At 41.6% G+C, this 18,232-nt stretch overlaps 1 protein-coding gene across 1 annotated transcript in view; it reads right to left on the reverse strand.

The window, feature by feature from the left end:
- lingo3a (leucine rich repeat and Ig domain containing 3a) overlaps window positions 1–10,749 on the reverse strand; it is a 36,347-nt gene extending 25,598 nt beyond the window's left edge. Inside the window, exon 1 of the mRNA XM_073476798.1 lies at window positions 10,214–10,749. The gene's annotated coding sequence lies outside the window, so the exon portion shown is untranslated. The remainder of the gene's footprint in view (window positions 1–10,213) is intronic.
- Between the last annotated feature and the right edge of the window lie 7,483 nt (window positions 10,750–18,232).

Raw genomic sequence — 18,232 nt, forward strand, 5'->3', positions numbered from 1 at the left:
AAGCTACGGGTGTACACTATATGGGACAGAGGCAAAGGAAAGCTGGCAGGGTTGCCTTTGAAAGCGTTGAGGCGGTTCTGACAGCGTGCTGTAATACAGGCCGACTGTCGTTGCAGATCGAGCCGATCACTGATTCTGTGATCAATGTTTCTCGTAGAAAAAGAATCAAAAAAGATGAATAATTCATCCCTAACCAGTGACAGGTTTGTGAAGACGAGTGGAGCCTCACGCAACGCTGTCTCAATGCCTCTTTACTGGCTCCCATGATAAATTCATAACGCTCCCCTGATGTCCAGAAGCAGATTGTCCTCTTTACCTCAAAGTGTGGCAAACAGCACAAACCAGGAAGTACACCTGTCAAACAGAGGGGATATGACAAGAGGGCAGTAAATAAACCCAGACGTGTTTATGTACATATGCGTGCCCACAATGGCACACAGTGATATTCATAGACACGTAGATCCACAGATTGTGATCTATACTGACAGACACAACCCTGTATTTTCAGTCACAGCATGCAACCCGCCTCCACATATAAAAATGGGCCGAGAACAAAGAATATTCCAGCTACTTTAAGAGCAGAGTATAGCCTCTATAATGCCCCAAACAACAGAATGGAAACTCGCCACAGACGCGAGTCAGTTCAAAGTAAAAATCCTCAGCAGACTACGTTTGATCAAACACTTCTGACAGGCAAACCCAATCTGTATGTTCCCAAACACACACAGAGAGCGAGAGAGGAAGACGAGAGGAAGAAGGCGAGGGAGGAAGAGGAACCACAGTCTGTTGAACACAATCTCATCACACCCATCTGTCATGCTTACATATGGACTCGTACAGCTGCAGAGTTATTAGTTCAAATGATGCAAAAACAAAAGCAGGACAGCGGATTTTTCTTACAGGCTTTGATATCGTTTTCAAGCTGGAAAAAGGCTTTTGCCTAAAAAAATATGTTGCGCACTCTCTGGGGCTCCATGAAAAGACTGCTTCTCAAACGCTTACATGCACAAACACATCAAAAATTTTAGTCCGGCAATCTAAAACCAAACTTGCACCATTAGATTTCCTTAATCGGCACCTTTTCAAACTGGACTGGTTCTATCAATGTGGACACTCTGAAATTAAAATCATTACCAACATCATCTTTAATTTACATCAACTGCCAACTTCATTTTGGTTTTTTTTTACACATTATACAAAGGGAAATACCCAGAGTGGAATCATATCCGTTTCTCATCAAACTAAAAGGTCAAGGAAAATAGCATCCCATCTCAAATTAACATCTCAATAATGAAGTAATGTGTTACACGTTTTGTCAGCAGGCAGATGGTCTTAACACCTTCAAGCTACAAGCTCAAAAGGCACTAATGAACACAGTCATTATAACAGGACAGGACTGACCTCGGTGGACCTCCGTATCATTAGTGAGTATATTACGGGGGAAAGAATGTAATCCCTCTGGTGATCAAAATCTGAAATGATTATGCAAATTATCTCCAGCATGCATTTAGCTTGTAGCAGTTAGCTAGTCGTCGTTAAGCAGCCTCGTGTAAGCCCATCAGCTGTTGTTGAACAGAATGGAGGAAACAAGTAGCGCAACAGTAGGTCGAACATGTGTGACTAATACGAGAAATCATCCCGCACAGAACACACTGGACAAGCGCAATTATTTTTACACTTTGGTTGTTTTTATGTCTTAAACAAACAAAGATGATATGTATCAGTTAGTGAGCTTTAGAGCTGCTGTTAGGCAGATTTTTTATATTGTTGGAAAGAGGAAGGCAAGCTGTTTCCCTGTTTCTAGTCCTTCTGCTAAGCTAAGCTAACCTGCTGCTGGCTGTAGCTTAAAGTTCCCCAGTTAGTGGCTACTTTAGCAACAAGTAAAGCTATCTGTCCATGCGAAAAACACCGTTAATCACCAAGTGTTGAGGCAGAGCAGCCGGAGGACATCAACGGGAAAACCACAGAATATGTAAATATGATCCAGTCTCACACGACTCAGTGAATTAAGTTATTAAGTTGCATCTTTAGTAAATACTGGTTATGAAAGCATCATAAAAATTAGAGAAAGCATTTAATTTGTGGATGAGTCGCCAGCATTTTTTGTCATTGTCAGATACTAGTGTATAGGTGGCAATCAGACATATGTAATAATAAAGACGAAAACTTCTAACATCTGTTTTTATTTCTTAGGAACTTAAGTATTTACCACACAGACATGAGTGATACTAAAAGTTCTCATCTAATTCCAGAAAGCGAACAAATGGGCCTGTTATCTGGTTAACGGTGAAGTATTGCTTTAAATAGCAAAGATCGCTGACTTGGAATGACACCTGGACAGGGTCTAAATCCCAGCGCTGCCCTCCTGTTTCATCACGCCTCTTTTCTTCCGTGAAGCAAACAAGCGACCGAGCACACATCCAAGCTTTGCAAAGCGGACAGAAATGCAGCACATGAAGCGACAAACACAGAGGGTAGATCAAGCGAAGACAAACTGAGAGAACAGCCTGACTGAGCAGTTCTCAGTTCTACTGATCTCCACTTCAGGAAAATGATGCGATCAACTGATTATCTGTTTTATGCTCAGTGGCTGAGTAAAACATAAAAGTCGGCTTTGGTTCTGACGGTGTGATCCACAGAGCGGAGACAGAGGAGCGTTTGGGGTTACGGACTGATATGAAGATGCAAAAAGGCATGAATGTTTAATCTTCATTTATACCGACGGCTCACTGGGACATTTAAAATAGGTCCGCGAGGTTCAAAGACCAATTTCTTAATGAGAGTAGAGGAAAAGCGGGCGAAGCAGACAACACTTGAGAGAGCTCCGTAAACAAAAACACGGACGTAGATCTCGTGAGGACAACTAATCACATTAATCTCGATCTAAATGCATCATCATCGCCCCGCACACGGCCGACTGACTGCTTCAGAGCTCAGCTGAGTGGAACACGCTGTTAACCGTTGTGGACGACGGGACTCATTTGAAGAATGATTAATTAATCCAGTGCTTAATACCCTTGCACAGAGTTAAGTGCATCTGACCACACCCACACGTAAAGTTCTCATTAGAGTCGGAGTCATTAGTAGGTTCAGGACTGAGGGGACATTATGACAGAAAAATGCGTCAAGCACTTACGAATCAATTAGGAGAGGCTGGTATTGTTTTGAGTGTGTGTGTGTGTGTGTGCATGTGTGTGTGTGCAGTTACAGGCACCAAACTTAATTAGGTATTTTAATCAAATCACAGAATGTTCCTTTTTCCAAAGGCCACAAAGGAGTGTGACGTTTCAGGGCTGAGGCGAAGAAAAAAAAAGCGAATGTGTGTGTTGTAAGCGCACACTGCATGTCATACGTTCATCTAATCTTTCTCTTTTTTATATATATATAATTACATAATTGAAGAGAGCTGATTAAAGAGCTATCTCGTATGCAGGGCCCATGGCGAGATGGTATGAAAGATGTGTGTAACATGAGTCGACCCACAGGACGCAGCTGGTTCCTTGACGGCGGTTCGAAGTACAGAATGCAGAGTCTGCCCGGCTCAGCTGCTGCAAATGTGGTTAATAACAGAGCTGGAAGGACTGATAGGATTTCAAGCATGAAGTAATAATATCTCTGGAATCTATCACTTGACTATAGGAAGTAAACAAGTTACTGAACGTTCATCTGAATTTACACTTTTATCCACAACTTCCATCGAAGCACTTTGGTTTTTAAAATATTTCCCCGGAGAAGGAGACAAACTGCTATCAAACAACCAGGTGCCCTTTAGTGCTCGGTGATTATACTGTTCAAAGTACTGAAGACAGGAAAGGTCACGTCTAATTTAATCATAGTGTATGGATTTTGCTGATGCAGCTGCAAGTCTTTGACTGAAGACAGTCGGTTTGTTATTTCAATGCGTTAGTGGAGATAACGCTGGATGCTGCAGGGATCACCTAAGCGGAAGATAGATGTGCTGCATGTAACAGATACACTGCGGTACAAATGCCCTTTCCTCTCGTTATCTGCCTCCTCTAGCTTCCAGTTCAATAGGTGATCACTGAGAGCGATGCCACTGCATGAATACCGTCTGTATCTTAAGCTGAGAGAAGTGGTGACATGGCAGGAAAGTTCCCTGGAGATTTACTGAGTTTGTTAAGTCTGTTGAGTCATGAACTTGGCGTATTTTAGTGTTTTTTGAGGACATATGTTTGAACAGTCAACATCAGGCTGAAATTGATAATTTTCAGTATGAATCATCCCTTTTTTTAAACTGAATATTTCCTATAAATTACAATAGATAATGACAGAATCCCAAATGATGTATTAGGAATGATACATAATACATAACTGTTATTGTAACCTAGATATAGAGCCCGAAACATTTTTGGGGTTGATGCTGATACCGGAGTTAGGGAGTGACAGTTAGGGAGTGACAAATTCTGATATCGATATACTGATGATATACTGTCATTTACATCAATTTAAGTATTAAAGCTGCTGTAAGAAATACATTTTCTGGTATCCCTGCCCACTTTATCCAATCAGGACAGAGATCTCCATATAGAGGTGCTCCTGTCTGCTGGGGTAACACAAAGAGAGCAGGATATGGTCCGACACCGGCAATGGCAGAAGAGGGAAAGCTACTTATTCCAGCGCTCCTGGTGACGGCTTATGCTACCAAACAGGCCAAGCAATGAAAAACGTTTGAAGAAAACAAAGAGGCAAAGAGAGCTGCCTCGAAAAAAAGGAAGGAGTCGTGCAAGTGTGGTGACATAGCGACGAGGGAGGGGATTGCTAACTGCAAAACGGACAGGAAGTTAGCTATAAACGCTTACAGCAGCTTTAATTATTGTTATTTATGTGCAATATTTAAGTTACTTCTTCATGCCTCTTTGTCTCTGAGTAACTTTAGTTCCTCTTCTGTGTTGTACGGGGGACAGTTGTGAGTGTAAAAATAGCCAAGTAGCATGTGCAACAGCAGAGTTGTGTGTCTGATGTGAACCCTCAGAGGGAGCAGACGGGCATTCTGTCTTGCTGTGTTTGCGTTGATTGAAGTAGATTATTCATGAAAAAACTGTAGCCCACTTCAGTCGAAATCAGTCAATCAACTACTGGTGTTAGCACTAACAATGCTGTGCAGTGTTGGCCTCCTGTTTAGATCGTGTCTGACGCTGGTAAGGATGGTACCTCCTCATGAGAGCGCAGACAGGAGCCTCAAACTCCATTTTCCCCCGCAATCTCAGTCATGATGGTCGATCCATACTGGGCAGGATTGTTTTATGGCTGGCCAGTCGCAGCACTTCGAGCTGCCAGTAGCAATAGAAATACATAAAATGAAATGAGCCGTAGAGAGCGACAAGTATATAAACTCCTCAAATACCCCGCACTTCATCCCATAACACAACTGGGCGTGGGAGACATTTTGCTCTCTGTTACACTCAAGCACGCATGGCTTCCAATATCAGCACTCACACCCAAAGGTTTTGATTGAAGGTGTTGATCTTTCAAATGAACATAAACAGGGGAATCACAGGGCAAACAAAATGCCTCTGAACTGCTCTTAAGTGTGGAAGCACTGCCTACCCACACTCATGAGATTCCTTGGCTTCCCTTTTAGTACTTATGTAACGCTACGGCCATCTCATCACACATTCTTTCATCCAGAGACCTCGAAAAACATAAAATATGCAGCATCCAGAAAGCAAAAACTGTTTATCTCACCCCTCCGCTTCCTCTCTGTATCTCATCTGTGCCGTGGCTTCAGTCCTCCTGAGCCGGTCCAGTAAAGTCACACAGGGCCTATCATCGGCTTAAATGGGCCAATTTTGTTGAGGGGGTGACTTCTACAAACATTGAGAAAGAATGAACTGGGAAAAGCTTTCAGAAATGGAAGAAATGGATTAGAAAAGCCTCTGAAAGCAATCCTGGTGCCTGGGCCGGATGATACTGTGGCACTGTGGCAGTGTGTGCACTCAGTCTTACAATGTATAGATTTATGAAAGCTAATATAGTTCTGAATTATGGACAAAAACATTTTCTAAGAGAGCACTCGCATAAATTGCATCATCTTCAAAAAGCAAAAAACATATTCAGTGAAGATATATTGTCTCCTCAACATCAGAGCACTTTCATTCTGCTGTACTCAGTTGATGGATCGCTTTGGCTTTGATCCTGTTGGTTTTAAAAAAAAAAACATAACAAAAGCCCCGTAGTTACTCGCGGCTCCATTAGAGTCCTCTAAATAAATGACACTCGGGTGACAAACTGCAGTGCGCAGCGCTTCATGACTGCACTGCCTTACTAATTTGTCAAGAGCCTCAGCCTAATTTTCACAGGTCAATGGCACGATTTGAATAATAACTCTTATATTAAGCCCTGGAAAAACATACTTGAGGATAATTCCACTAAGTATTACTAAATTACTTTTTACAGATTGAGGTCTTTTTTCTCAAAGGCAGTGATTGCGAATGAGAGGTACTTGTAATACGGTCTACTTCTGCAGTTGCCAGGGGGTTAAGATTGCGAAAACCAGTGCTGTAAGGTAACGAGGTCAGCCGGCCTCTGTCGTCTCCACAAATGTCAAATGAAGCAATCATGTTTGTAAATAAATGGCTTGTAAGGCCCAGATGCTCTGTAAGCCCTGCATTAAGGATACAACCCAATCTGAACATCTGTAATGGCATTACAGGGTCGACTAGTGCAGTGCCCCGGGATTAAGATTGTGGAGTGGCTCAGATTTTTGGATTAAACAAAAAATTATGATGAGATTAAAAATGTATATATCCCCCGTTTTGAGTAAGCTATAACATGTTGTCATGTTCCGACGTACGAGTACGTGAAAACTAGGCTAGTTAGCAAGCGGACAGAGAAACAGTTCCCTCAAAGTAGTGGGGTTGAAATAACTAAAAGTAATGGATAAATGGTTGAAATAGTTTGATAAATGAGTTGGCTAGATAAATGGTTGAAATACTTAGCTAAACGTAATGGATAGGCTAAACTGAAGTAGGCCAATTGGCCAAAAGTCATTGATAAATGGTTAGACAACTAAAAGTAGCCTAATGGATACATGGTTGAAATAGTTAGCTGAAATTGGCTTAACATAAAAATAATTCGCTTAAAGTAATGGTTGAAATACTTAGCTAAACGCAATGAATGGTTTAAATAGGCTAGCTGGCTCAAAGTAGGCCTACTTGATACAGGCCAATGGTTGAAATAGCTGAAATTGTGAGCTAAAATCAATTAATTAACGGTTGAAATAGTTAGCTAGAAAAAAAAGGTTGAAATACTTAGATAAACGTAATGGACAGGCTAAAATCAAATAGGCTAGTTGGCTCAAAGTGATTGGCTCAAATAGCTAAAAGTAGCCTAATGAATAAATGGTTGAAACAGTTAGCTGCATTGGTTAGCTAGAGACCTGGTTGAAATAGCTGAAAGTAACAAATTAATTGGTTGATATATTCGAGTAATCGAAGGTTGAAATAGCTACAATTACTGGAAAAAGTGGTTAACGCTGACAATTGAATCAGAAAATGTTGAACCTGTCACTTCGTCTGACAAAAAAGAGGGAAAACCACCGCTCTGAGGTAACGAGGTCAGCCAGCCTCCATCGTCACCACATCAAATGAAGCAATCATGTTTGTAAATAAATAACTTGTAAGGCCCAGATGCTCTCTAAGCTCTGCATTAAGGTTACAGCCCAATCTGAACATCTATAATGGCATTACAGTAGTCAGTGAGTGGGAGGACGGCCAGTACACACGGGCCGATGATCGTTCCAGCTGGACATCTTTACGGCGACAGCTGACATCAGCGTGCCTGCAGGTATCAGACAGCCACTCACAGGGGCACTCTCTCCCTTTTCCTCCTGCACTCCTCCACCACCACTTCATACCTTCCCTCCTCTCCTCCCTCGTCGCTCCGCACCGTCCTCTCCGTAAGAAGCGGCGATGCCCTCATCTCGCTGACAGCGGATGCATCTCTTGCTTTACTGCCCTCATAAATACTCCAGAGTTGAAAACAATGAGGCCGAGCATTGGCAGAGTTAAGCTGAGGTAATGTCACTATTGAGCACGGCTGACAGCTTTATGTGCAACAGAAAGCATCAAAATGAGAAGGTAAGTGTAGGCGTAGTAATGGACAAGACTAACAGGCCTGATTCAACAATGCACTCTGAGGACCACATAGACCTGTCAGCAGACATTTCATTACTGACACATAAATCTGCCAAACAGGGAGGCTAAGTGGCACCTCGGGAACCATTAAGTGCTGTTGTATAATTGCGTTCACTTCAGTGCTGGTTTTATCTTGATTTTTAGACCTTAACAGCTGCTGTGCTCTCAGCGAGCAGGTATGAATCCATGAGACAACGACGGCGCATGGTGTGAGATAACTAATATACAATCCCCCTTGCTTAAAACAGATCTGAGGATGATGAGCACATGTATTAGGGCTGCACGATAGGACAAAAATCTACATTGTGTTGGTGATGTTAGCTCTTCTCTCCTTCCTCAGCCATCGTGCTTAATTAAATTCATGGTAGCTAACGACTAGCTGGGGCTTCATCCGATTGGCCACAAGGTGTGAATGCACGGTCCATGTATCCAGGGCTCCATCTGATAGGTCTGGTGTTCGCAGTGTGGCTCCAGACTAACTTTTTTTTTACACTGGTTGCACTGGTGCGCCTAACTTTTTCATTTAGGTGAACAAGCACATCATTTAATTTTCTTAACACATTATAAAAATGGTTGTATGAACGTTTTTCTTCATTTAAAATTATAGTTCACTCAACAAGAAAGTGTCAAAACAGTGACACCCTGGAGCCGGGAGTAAATACAAAAATAAAAATGTATTCGTAGCATTTCAAGCATTCTTTTGCGACGTGTTCATCACTAAATTTCCTACCTTGTCGGACAAAGCACTATCCAATTTGCTTTTCATTAACTCATCATCTCACAACCCAACCTGACCTGCGACCTGCTCCTCTTCCTGAACAACATCTGTCCAAAAACCACATCTAGATCCATCGAGGTCCCCGTGAGATGCATAAACCCACTTTTTGTGTAGGACATGAGGTTTCAAATACAGAAATGTGCCGTCTGTGAAAAATTAAAAGATGCATAATTCACCAGGTATGTGGAATTCTGCATTGTTGAGATGGATGTAACACTGAACATCCAGCAGTGACATTGGTACACATCTGTAAGGGTGTGAGTGCCCCATGAACGAGCATCGTAACGTCCCCAGTTTGAGTCCTAACAGGTACCTCTGTTGCATGTTGCTCCCGATTACTCTCTACCCTCATTTCCCGTCATCTCTCCTGTTTACTTTCTAATAAATGCACAGAATGCCCTAAAAAATACTTAAAAGAAACAACCATCACTGCTGTGGACATCAGAAAAAAGCACATCAAGTGTAAAACCACAGAGATAAATTATAATTTGCCTCAGTTACATGTTTTTGTAGGTAATGTGAGCAAAAAAATACTCTCGGGACAGACAGACGAGGAACGAGATTACAGCAAAACTGTATTCAGACCTCACTTATTTGTAGACCTGCACTATGAACTGAACAGAGCCACAGTAAAAGGCAGGGAACAGAGCCGGGAGAGGGCTGAGCAAACACAGGCAGAGGCTCAGATGTGTCACACCGACGACAGGCACCGAGCATCTCACGCTGAGATGACTGCAGGGATCGATCAAAGGCTGCCTTCCCCTTTCTACCCCACGTTTAGATCATTAAAACCTAATTGAGAAGTGGTGACTACAGACAAACACACACACACATACAGAGAGACAGAGAGAGAGAGAGGGAGAGAGAGAGTGGCTGTGCTTGCATGGATACACAAGCACACCATCTCAAGGATGACAATAGAAAAAGCACAGCCAGCGTGAGAAATAATGAGTCCCGGTGTCCATCTGAGTTAGAGAGCGAATCGATCAGCCGGGACTGCACCACAACAGTGTGAGAAGAGGCTGAGGGGCATAAACTAGTGTCACCGTGGTCACAGGGTGAATCTCTCGCTCACCAGGTCAGCAGACAGAGAGCGGGCTGGATGAGAGGCAGTGGAGGGGAAGGAACACAAAACAAAAGGTTAACCCCAATGTGCACGAGCTGTCTCTGTAGGGTCACAGCGAGGTGTGTAAAAGTGTCAGGCAAGCAGATCCAATTGACCACCGGATGTGTGTGTGTGTGTGTGTGTGTGTGTGTGTGTGATGGGAAGTTGGCTCACCCAGGACTTGAACTTGCACAGTGCTCCTTCCACATCTGCAAGGAAGGTGCTCTGATCACTGGTGGCCGTCTGCTCTTGCCTGGCTCTGTGCAGAATAATGTTGCTCTCCAGCCAATGAGCTTCCTCCTCTTCCTCCTCTTCCTCTTCTTCTTCCTCCTCCAGCAGCAGCAGGAGCAGCAGGAGCAGCAGCAGCAGCAACAGCAGCAGGAGCTGGACTGGACTGCATTCACTCACCTCTCCTCCTCCTCCTCCTCCTCCTCCTCTCTGTCTCTTCCCGTGCTGCTGAATTATCTTCCGCCTCCTGAGTGAAGTCCCAGGCTCTCCGCTCGCCCCCTTTTCTCCTTCGCGCTAGACGGGCACAAGGAGCTCCTCTTCCCAGCGGGCTCCCAGCTTTGTGTCTCGGAGAAGCGGTGAGGGCTGCCACCGGCGGCGGCAGGCAGCTCCAACTGATGGTGCTCTCGTTATTGGATTGCATGTGTATGAGTGTCCAGGCATTTTTGTGTGTGTGTGTGTGTGTGTGTGTGTGTGTGTGTGTGTGTGTGTGTGTGGGATGTGGAGCGTGGTGTGTGTCAGCGTGTGTGTGTTTTTGAAAGAGGACCCGGCTGCTGCTCATTGGGGCTCATCTGCACTGTTGCCTCTCTCTCTCTCTCTCTCTCTCTCTCTCTCTCTCTCTCTCTCTCTCTCTCTCTCTCTCTCGTGCACGGGCTGTTTTGTGCTGCATTCACGTCCTGTGGGGAAAACCGCAAGTCGACTTCTCTCCTTTAAAGAAATTCAGCTTTCAGGCGGTGGAGGTAGACTCGCACCACTCTGCAGGGACACACTGTATGGAAAAAAAATCCACAAAATGAATAAATAAGACACACTAAAATATATATATACGCACAGATATGTAAATGTACCAAACAATTCAGCAATGATTTATACAATCACTATTATAAAATCGCCATTTCACCATTTTTATTTTAGTTTCTCTCCATTTATTTGAACTAGAATTTGATTTTTTTTATATTTTTCATTTTGATTTCAGTTGCTAGCAGCGGTTTGGCAATCCCTGTTGATTTTAGCCTGCTAACTCCTGTTCAATCATTTATGAAATTACTCCTCGATTGGTGGTTTATTTATTTAAACCATCTTTTATTGGTTTCGGCCACCTGTGGGGAGCACAACAAGCAATAAACACAAGACTTGCATATTGATGATGTGGTTAGCAAGCTGTTGCTTATTCTAACAGCGCGGAGCAACAGCATGTCAAGTTGTGTCTCGAGTTCAATATATACTTTAGTTTTAGCTCTACAATGGTTTCAATGAACTCCTGGGGACATTATCAGGTGATTTTGGCTGGTTATATGGTTGAGATAGCCGAATTAATACTTCTTAAAGTGTTAGCTAAATGGTTGATAAGCTAGTTAGCTAAAAAATAATAAATGTGTGATAATTAGCTTGAAGTCTCCTAATGGATAAATGGTTCATAGCTACCGGAAATTAATTGATAAATGGTTGATAGCTTAAAGTAATAGATAGGCTAAATGGTTGATAAGCTAGTTACCTATAAGTAAAGTATACGTGGTTGATAGTTAGCTAATGGATAGGTTAACAGCTAGCTTTAAAGTAATGGTAAAGTAAAATGGTTGATAGTTAGCTGAAAATAATAACCCTACATGAATGTTTGATAGCCTCTTTAATAGTCATGAATAAATGATTGCAATACTGAGCTGAAATAATTAGCTAAAAGTAGGCTAATTGATAAATGGTTGATAGTCAGCTTAAATAAATAAATAAATGGTTGACAGTTAACTTAAAGTATTGGATAAATGGTTGATAAGCTTAAAATAGCCTAATGGATAAAGTCTCATTTAGCTACTAGTTAGCAACCGCTGTTTTTTGACACATAAGCCCTTCATAATTAAAATGTGGGACATTTAATAATGTATTTTATGTCATAGAACAAAACGTGTAAATATCTTAAGCCTGTGGTTACCACAGACCTTATTTCAGGCATTTGAGACAAATGTATCTATAGATAAATAGCTTAAAGTACTGTAAAACAACTGTTACAACAGTTAGCTAAAAGTACTAGATAACAGTAGTAATACAAATGCAAACTTGAACCCACCTAAACACAATGTGATTGTAGAAAAAAGTAACTAGCAGTGTCAGCAGACAGACAATCTCTGGCTGTTTCACTCATCATCTTCCTTCACCAGCTAGTCTCTCACATTGTCTATCTGCTGTTTGGTTTTAGAGCATTTTGCTCTGAAAACAGTTGCCTGCTGTGGTGAGAGTGAGCCAAAATAGTAAACTGTGGGCAGTAAAACAAAAATTGTATTGTATTTATTAATACAATTATTCATTCATTCATTTTTTTGGATTTGGGCTTATTCGCAGCTTTACTTGGAGGCTAATGTGTACATGTTTCCTCTGATTGTATCGACGCAGACATTTATACATCTTGCACACCAATAGGCTGATAATCTCTAAAATGGCAGGTGTGCAGTATAACCATCCAAAACGCCAGTGATGATATACATCCAAATGTAACAGATGTGTCTTTCATTATTGTCGTTTGATCTAGCTAACATTTTATAGAATTTCTTTCCATAAATTTAAGATTTCTAGTCCTTGAACTTAATACAAAGTGGGTGAAATGAAACATGTCTGAAAGGCTTTACCAAACAACAAGATCACCAAGGTCTATTTTTTCAGAGGCATGATAAAAGTCATGAAATGAATGCCTAAAAGGAACTTTACCTTGGTGCTGCAAACATATTTTACACCAAGATTTCAGACTCGCTCAACTGTTCACTGTCATGTGTCACTTGTAGGTCCATGCCATTAATCTCCGGACATCATCTGACGAATGGCTCCTGTGCAGTCTTGCGAAGGTAAACAGGAGCCATCCGTCATGATGCCAGCTCGCTAATATTAATTCAGTCCATCCAATGGTAGACTGATAGACTTTGATCAAAAGTTGAAATGCTTTTCTTTCAATTCACGGTTTGAAATTCATGTTAAAATGTGGTGCCTTAATGATAATTGATAATGAATATCAATTGACCCTGTGTTCATTTTCTTGACTGGGACAGACAGAAACGAACAGACTCCATTGATCAAAGCTCACAAGATTTGGAAAGGGAAGAGATATAAGATGGACAAGATGAGACTGAGAGGAGAAGGAAGAGAGAAGGTGATGGAGATGAGGACGAAGAGCAGGTGCTGCCCACTGTACCCAGGATAGGATTAACATTATATCCTTGTGCTGTTCAACACAAACAAAAACTGACCTGATCCAACTCAAAGTATTCACCTCAGAGATATGTTCATTTCTAATTACAGTGGAACCAATCAGCTTAATTTAACAACAAACACCTGGCATTATTATAGTGTAATAATATAGTATTTTTCTGTACCAATATGTTAATGTTTAACACACATTTGAAACAAATTCCTGTAAATCAAATCCAAAACAATGCAAACTCAAACACAAAGATGAAATAAAGAAGGTGTATACAATTGTGTTAAATAGTAGCTATACTTTAGCAGGAGAGATAAATGAAGAGTCACAAATAATTGGTCATGATTGCATTTCAATGGTGTCTGTAGTGTGAATTTCCCTTTACTTAAAAAATGATTGGTTGATAAATTATCCAGATGTTTTGTGATGACTTTAGCTCATATCTTTAGATTGTACTGCTGATCATTCATTGCAACATAAACCCCCCAAGCAAGCTTTGGTTCTGGACCTCTGTATTAATAAACCCTGCAGGGTCAAGGTCAAAACCATTACAGATCACTGACAGGTGGATTGTATTTCATTTCATTTTACAGGGTGCAACTTATATGTTTAGATGCACACTTCCAAGTGGTTGTTTTTAACCTTTAAGCCATTAGTGTTTTTTATTGTGTCAATACAACATTAATGCTGAATTATTTTCTCCAGACACTGTTAGCCAGCACAGGCAAAGAAAACAAAAGCATACAGTATATTAATGTTAGAATCCACCACTCAGAATAAATCACAGCATACCAGAGCAGTCAGCAATATCACATTACCATTTCAAGTCTGAACTGAAAAGATGTAGAGATATGTCACAGTTTTAAGCAGACTGGGCACTTTTCCCAGCCCATTCATTCTTAACTAAAGTGCAAGGACTCCCATTTTACTCTTTAATGGGCTCGGATGCCGACACGGAGGGGAAGACTTCCACTCTTCCTCTAGGCATCCTCACACATCTTATGCATTTTACTGGCTCTTTTTAACGGAGCATAAATCGGAGCCCGAGGCGGTGCAGGAGTGTCATATCCAGGTGAAAATGGAGCCACGTATCATCCCATCTGCAGTCTGTGTTGCTGTCCTCAAAAGCCACAATGGAGCTCTGTGTCTGTGCTGGTTTTATCCGTGCCGCAGCCACATGTGCGGTCTCTTAACACGAACAGTGTCACTCTCCAGGCTGTAGAGCGAAACATTAAAATGGAGAAAATTCATTTTGGTTACACAAGCTGAAAATTGCCACTGGTTATTACATTTTTTAAGCCCAAACTGCTGTACTGCAACAGCCTGTGGTATAGTGACCTTCATGAATGTCATTATCCCCTCAACCATTTTCTTGGCTGGCTTAAGGTAAAAGCTGTGTAGCAGCTTTACAATAATACGCACAGCACAGTAAAAATCAGCATGTCCTCCGTCATGCTCAATACCTGAGGGCAGCGGTGAAATCAAGTCCGCTCCGGGTTCCAGAGGCTTTCTCCGGCTGAATATTTTTAAGGGTTTTCTGCACAAGTATTGAGGGGGTGGGTGTTGATAAATACGTTATACATAAAACATGAAGGCAATGTACCTGCCCTACTGTGCAGGTTGAAAAGGCTGTACATCAACTCTATAGGACTCTACAGTCATTTGTCAAATTGAGAGTACTGCTTACCCTCGCTTTCTCTGCGTGGGTGTGAGAGGCTGAGTTACCAAAAAAAAAAAAAAAAAAGGAAAAATCACAGTCATGGTCTTGTGATTCAACCGCTGTGGTACTCAGGCAGCTGTCTAAAGCATTTTAGCACATTTATGTAAGTACGGTTTTCAAGTGACGGCTCTTACTTTGTGAGATGTACAGCACAGGATAGAAATATCAAGAAAAGATGCACATTTTTGATCACTTGTGCTGATTTTATTAATAACATTTCATCCTCATACCTTCATGGTGTAAAATTCAAGCAGCAACATATACAGTATTGTGCTCCTTGGCCATAATCCATATTTTGTATTAAATTCTGTTGCGTATTAAACTGGGCCTACGATAACATGCGGCCTAAAGTGCCATGCATAAACAAGTCAGCAGCAGTTGTACCATGGCTAATGTTAAGTGTGTTTGCCTCACTGTCTGCAGTTTCTCTGGTGGTTTCTGAGATGGAGAGTACGTCATGTTCTCTTACTCGGTAAGTTACAAAACAACCCACTGTGGCTCAAGAGCATGCGCACACACTAACCTTGTTAAAGGCTTACACAGAGATAAACAAAACATTATTGATTCACAATCATAAATGTATATAATGTTGATCATTTTTTTAAAGGACCTATTTGTAAGAAAAGTCGATTTTTGAGTCTCATTCCCAACTCGTCAATTAAAGCCGCCATCCCAAAGCGTCAGTTTGTGCTAATTTTTCGTTGCATAATTTTTTCAAAAGATGCAACGATGAGTGGACAAGGGAGAATCACAATTCTTTATAATGCTTAACGAATGCATATTTTTGATTTTATGGGGCCTTCAAATTGGATTTTGATGTCTGTAAGGGTAAAATGAACTGTTATCTGTGCAGAAATGCAGTGCCGTCTCAATAAAACGGTGCTGTTTGAGTCTGCAGCAGTTTGTATTGTTATTGAAATATTCCCCCTTCCAACATTAATCTTGCAGTGTTTGCCACTGGTGCGCTGCCACTTCAGGCAGCGACTACAGTAAATTACAATCACAAAGGCAGCTACAAAAGTGAGTCATATTAAGTGGAATACTAATCAGCAGCACATTCTGTCGGCTTTAAAAATACAAGTTTCAATAGCCTTTTAAAGTGAGTCTGAAAGGAAGGAAAACAGGAAGAAACCTTCATCAACACTGAGGGAAAAAACTTTAACAGGATATTCCATCAACAGCCTCAAAAATGACCATCAAGCTGTATCAACACAGTCAGAAAAACAAATATGAGCTCGAAGAACCAATTATTTTACTACAGCATTACTGCTCTGAGCTTTAAATATCTATGACTACAGCTCACCTTGACTGAAGGCCATTAGCAAAGACTCACCAAACCCTTCTGCCAGGTTTATATCTCACCCACTCGTACAGGAAAACAACAAGCTAATGGCCTTGGGCAACTTAAAGCAGTGCCCATTAATTCACACCCACTCACTCAAAACAAAATACATAACAAAGAGCTCAGATTTCAGTGAATGGGGAACAAAGAGAGGCACAGCGATGGGATGCAGCACATGTCTACTTTACATTACTTGAGTAAAAGAGCATGAATGTCATTTTCCTTGTAAAGCAGTTGTAATCACAGGGATTCTTGGCTGAATAGACCAGTTTTCCGTAAACCGTAAGAAACCTTAAGATATGTGAGTGAGTCTCCCAAACATCTTGGTTCATGAAAGAGTTGTAACCAGTTCAAGCAAAGAGTGATGACCCCTTCTCAAAATCCTTGATTTAAGCAGTTTTTGCAAAATCTATTTCATGAAAAACAAGATCAAGAATTTACAGCCATGCAAGCAGCTTCAGCATGCTAACATGCTCACAATGACATTTATAACATACTGATGTTTAGCAGGTATAATATTTACCATGTTCAGCATCTTAGTTGGGTGTGTTAGCATGCTAGGATCCGTTCATAAGCACTAGACACACAGCACAGTTGAGGCTGATGGGAAGGTCATTAGTTTGCAGAGATGAAAAGTCACCAATTTTCATGGACACCCACGCAGAAGTACTGGGACCTTTCACTGCAATCCAATCACCTGAATAAATGTTGGCAATGTAAGTTTCTGCAAACAAAACAAAACAAACGCACAAATCCAGATGGTTAGGGTCAGGAAACGATCATGTTTCAGCGTAATACATTACAACGGTGTTTCGGTCACCACAAACATGATGGGAGATGTTCGACTTCCCGTCCAAAATATCTGTTTTTTGTCACAACCATCACGTCTTGAAATTGTGTTGAGGTGTCCTTGATTTCACATGAACAAATGTTAAAACACAGTCTTAAACTGCATCACTGGCTTGGCAGCTTTGTCACCTGTGACTGCACCGCCACCAACTCCACCTACCGATATCAGTCAGGTCATACACATGTGAACGTCATATGACATGTAGACAGTCCCAACTAACTTACTTTTAATTACCCATGAGAGCCTGGGAAAATTCTCTTTTAGGGAGTCATGTTATCATCACTGTACAATACACCTACGTATATCACTAATTAAAACAAAACAATAAAAATAAAGTTTATTTGCATAGCAGTTTCCAAAATGTTCAAAATCCTGCAATGTGGTTACACACAACAAGCTATTGAAAAAAACACAGGAATAAACACATGTTGTAGTGTACTGTATTGTGTTGTATTATAATATATAAGACAGTCAATGTGTGCATGAGGCATCATATTTTTGTCCATCCATGTGTATCACACTGGCTTTACACGCACTCCAGTGTGTGTACAGGAGTGTATCCTGCAGCCTTACATTGAGTGCCGTGCTGAGCCCATCTGTCCTTCGGCTGCTGTTGGACCGGCCAGACAGGCAGCCGAGCCCCTGCTGCAGCTGCGAGAAGCGCAACCGCACTACTTACAGAAGTGTGTATGAGTATGTGTGTGTGTGAGTAAGCATGCAAGCACAGTGTTAGATTTTCACTGCAGCCGTGCAAAAGGCTGCGTGATTAATCGCTGCTGCTCAGCCCGTCTTCCGGCTTTGGACTCAGAGGTGGCGCATGTACTTCACTAACTATGCAGCGAGTACATTCGTCACACCACAAGCATGAATGTGCA

Source organism: Pagrus major, chromosome 11 (genome assembly GCF_040436345.1).
Source record: "Pagrus major chromosome 11, Pma_NU_1.0".
NCBI lineage: Eukaryota > Metazoa > Chordata > Actinopteri > Spariformes > Sparidae > Pagrus > Pagrus major.